The sequence below is a fragment of the Notothenia coriiceps genome, unplaced genomic scaffold (genome assembly GCF_000735185.1).
Source record: "Notothenia coriiceps isolate Sejong01 unplaced genomic scaffold, NC01 NC01_scaffold00037250, whole genome shotgun sequence".
Lineage (NCBI taxonomy): Eukaryota > Metazoa > Chordata > Actinopteri > Perciformes > Nototheniidae > Notothenia > Notothenia coriiceps.
In genome coordinates, this window is record NW_011369951.1 from 9121049 (window position 1) to 9125779 (window position 4731).

The following is a 4731-nucleotide window of genomic DNA, read 5'->3' on the forward strand; positions in this document are numbered from 1 at the left end:
AAGTAAATTCAGATTGAACATAGTAAAAAAATGTAAATGATAGTGTCTGTCCAAAAAGAAAAAAACATGACTTATAGTGAAAACCACCCTTAAATGATTGACTAATTAGATTAGATTAGATTAGACTAAAAGCTTTAGGAATCCAAACCATAACATAAGTACCCTGTATCAAGATTGATGCAAAACAAGTGACATTTGACCTTTTTAGAGAGGTTTAGCAAAAAACCCACTTCTGGGGTCATTTGGATGCATTTTCCATATCTATGGCCCCCATCGGTCGATGTTGATGATTTACACCTCTTTTTAACCGTTAGAGCCGATAGAATCGAGGGGAAGTTCCTAAAATCCATCTAAACATTACCATTGGTGAATGAGTGATGCATAGCCAGAATCCCCAAAACTGGAAGCTGTCATACACTCTGGTAGCAACTATGTATGAAAACTCCGTTATTGACCTTCAGCAGCGTTTTTATCGTTTTTATGCCATTGAACACAACTTTTGATCAAAACAACAGCATAGGTAAGACAATGTCCCATTTTTGCTCCGTAAATCTCCGTGTTGTGATGTCTGTTTTCGCCTCCCCTGTCGCGAGTTCAGATCGCTCAGTGATGATACTTATACCCCTAGAATATGTGCAATCTCAGCTTGCTAATCGATATCTTGTTTGTGCATATGTAATAAGGGTATTTATACCTAGAGCTCTGTGCTAAGTGTGTTAGCATTTTTTCGCTCAGGACTCATTTAGACGCTTCTTGTGAGACTTGTGTTTTGTTTCGATAAAAATGGTTCGTATTGTCAGTTAGCTGAGTTTCTTCCCGTTAAATGGGTATGACAAATTCATAGGTTTTTAAATGTTAAGAAGCCCTGAGACACAGTTTCGTGAAGAAAAAAAACAGGCTCTCGGGCTAAACAGGTTAAGGGGGATAATTGTGAATATATTCTCCATTTCTTTATTAATACCAATTGAATGAGTCCCAGAGGTGAATTTGAATTATTCACTTTGGTGTTATTTACAATTACAAACATAAGCTCAAAATACCCACATAGGACCTATGTAGACATGCACTAATGGACAATGCTCTGGCTTCCAGTGAACAATACGTATTTTTTCAAATTGTGATTCGAACCGGCAACCCTTTGGTTCCCAAACCAAGTCCCTAAAGGTTAAGCTACTGCCAAGCATTGACTTTTGAGAGCAGGTTGAGATTGTTGCAGGAATGAGTCCTAATACCCGGAAATTAGTTAGCATTTTACTTCATCCTGTTCCCTCATCTTGAAGTCAGCAGATTTTTGAACGTCTTTGTTGTTAGAAGCCTGAAATAAGATCTGTGGTTAACACAAGCTGAAGAGCTGTTCATGTTATGTTCTACGATACACATAATACGTCAGGAAATACCCCACTGGTGAATTTAAAAACAGAAGTTGCTAACAATTTCCAAAATAAACGTCTAAAGGTCCTCACACAGGACATTAGCCTTCTTTAGCTTAGCGGTGGTGATTCGGAGCCATGCATCTGTAATGTAGGTAGTTATAGCCTCACAAGAACTTTTTACTTCTAGTGATTGCCTTGATTCTGCAAAAATCCAGCTGAACCAAAAATGTAAGTATCATCAATCTATGTTGGCTACAAAGCTTATTATCTGCAATATAACAAAATCCAATAGATAAACCTTGTTATAATTTTGTCGAGGGTGCCCTTGCGATGCTAACTGATGACCTGTACAAAAATATGTCCACTCTATTGATATGGATGTTAATGCTGAGCTACATGCTAACAGATATACTTAAACAAAGACAGAAAAGTGTATTACTGCAGTCTGCCTTTACTTACAGTTTATGAATGGTATAGTCTACAAAATATATACCTTCATTTATGTTTCCTTTTAGTTCTGTTTCTAATAATCTGCTTTATGTTAATTGTGCTATATACAAGCCTATAATGATTGCACATTTCTCTTTCCTACAACGTTACAGAGACTCGCTTAAATCTAATTTGAGCGGTGTTTATTACGCCTGGAATTTCCCCCGTTAAACAATCCCCCTGTGTTAAATCTGGATAGTCTGGAAGAAGTAAATTTAAGATCCCTTTCACTTTCTATTGTCTTTTTTACTGGATGTAATTTAATATACAGAAGAAAGAAAAAATCTAACACATGGACAAAAGGGTAAAAACAGTGAGCTAGTACTTAAAGTTATAGTAGTACTCACAACTTAATTAAAGGCACAACACTCAGAATATTTAATACTAAATCATACTTATATTATAGCAGCAGACTTACCAACTCCATTATGTTCACTCAGGAGAACATAAATAACCTGTGCTGCATTTATGATAGACACTAAAAAATGCAACACTTAAAATCCTCTCTAAAGCTTTTGACCTACATGTACTGTATTACAGCTATTGTTATGAGGGTTAATTATTATATACTAATTGAGCTACAGCAAATGTTGTACTAAATGAGCTCAAGTGTTGTTAGGAATGTGCTCTGACTCAGAGTATCAGGATAAACATGGTGCTGCTTTTCAAGGCTGTAGCTAGGAGAGCCGGTCCATCACTAAATGTTGGTGTTAAAACAGGCACATAATGTTCATTTCAGGCTCATATTAGTATTTAGTAGTGTCTCGACTGGGACATGTCTCCATGCTTTAATTTTCAAAAAGCTCTTTATTTTTCTCATACTGCCTGTGCTGCAGCACCTCTTTTCACCCTCTGTCTAAAACCAGAGCCCAGACTGCTCTGATCGGTTAGCTGGCCGGCTCTGATGTGATTGGTCAACAGCTTAGATATGTCCCGCCCCTTAGCCTGCAGGTAGAAGGTATTGGAGCGCCAGAAGAGCGTGTGTTATAGTGATGTCATTATGTTATGGAGTAAAACATTGAAGGCGTTTCAGGCAGGGGGAAACTCCATCTGGGGGGAACACAGGGATTTTAACCTTTGCAGACCATTTACATGAACAAAAACCTGTAGAACAAACTACAGGAAAGAGAAAAAATGACAAAGCATGAAGGGGTCTTGAAGGTCACCTATCATGCTATTTTTTGGCAATAGAATAGGTCTTGTAAGAAATAAAAATCAATATGTACCTTTTCTTTGAAAAGCTTTATTTTGAAGGACGACCTTGTCGTTTACATGACGCCACTTCCGGTGTTACATGACGTCACTTTTGGTTACACGTAAACTATGGCCCAATCCCAAACCACTCCCTCGACCCTACCCCTCTGTGACGGAGTGAACTCCGTCTGTAGCCACACTCGCAGCTCGCAGCTCCCTCCTGTCAGATGGAGGGAGTCGGCCTCCCCCTCCGCGGCAGAAACAGGAAATGCTGTAGCCTATGTAACAACGGTTTCAAATCAGAATCTCTTAGACAAAAAATGTAAATTAATTACTCAAATAAAACTCCAAACATATTTGATTGTGTTACTTTTTTGTAAATCTCTTTTAGTTTTAAATAAAATATATATGGCCCGGGGCCATCTAGTATTTAGCTCGGGCAATGAAGCCTCACCTGCTGGTGGCCCGATCGGGCAATCTATTATGCCAGTATCATGCAGCTCACGGATCCAGTAATGAGTAACCCGACAGTAAAACTAAACATATCTATAACTAGTTACGGTAGTTTGAGAGGTAATTAAAATAGCTACGTGTGATATTCTAACCTGAAGTGTGTGTTTTGTCCGCTCACCGCAGCATGTGATCATGCAGCGCTGCGTGTCGACTCGTCAGCAGCAGCTGATCTCTCTGTCCCGTCAGATTAGACTTCACTCGCGTTTATGTCCATATCGATCAGATCCAGCTAGTTCTAGCTAATAATATGACTACCTGCTTATTAAAAGACACCTAAACAATAAGTGTCGCTATGCAACTGGGTGAGGCAACAAAGTATAGCGCAGCATTATGCATTTGTTTACATGCCCACCGGAACCCCGAGGCATTCAACCCATACAGGACATCTCTTTCTCCACATTAAGTGTTAGACATTAGAATTGACTATTATTGTCTGTCACATACTCTTCTTGTCTGTCACATAAGTGGCGCAACTGAAGCGGTATTGCGCGAAAGGGAAATTATTTTGACCAAAGAGATTTAGATTTGCCGGCTAACAGGAACTCTGACGTCGCCATTTTGTGTGCTTCGCGGATGCGCTCGGCTCCTCTCGACTGCTGCTCGGGTCTGCTCGGTCAGCTTCCGGATGAGGAGGCATTCGTTCGACCAACTTACAGTAGATAACATTACAAACATATTTAACAGGGGCCATAATAGTGTAAATAATGTTTGTTTTGGCAGTTACAACTGAATGTAATGTGTTCTACGTTTTTACATCTGGGAAGGCATTTGCCTTCATCAGATGGAAAGTGTCTTGACCAACAACTTAAGTATTTCTTATAGCTATGCAGGGCATGCAAGCGAGCAAACACAAACAAAAACAAACAAGTGAAATTAAGAATAAAATTGAAAGTGTACAATTCAGTCTAGAGAATGCACCAGACAGCATCTACAGTAAGACCTGCAAAAATCTTTTATTTTCTCGGGGGAGGCCCCCCAAACCCTTCGTGCCATTTCGTCCGCGCGCATTTTTCAGGGCAATCTCTATTGGGCTCAGGGCCATCTGTAAATTAGCTTAGATGGCCCACAGGGCAAAATCCTTAATGTCACGCACTGCACTACCCCTGCAGAATGCATACTTCTTGTTTCCCTAATGCACTACAACATCACTGTGTCTCTCAGG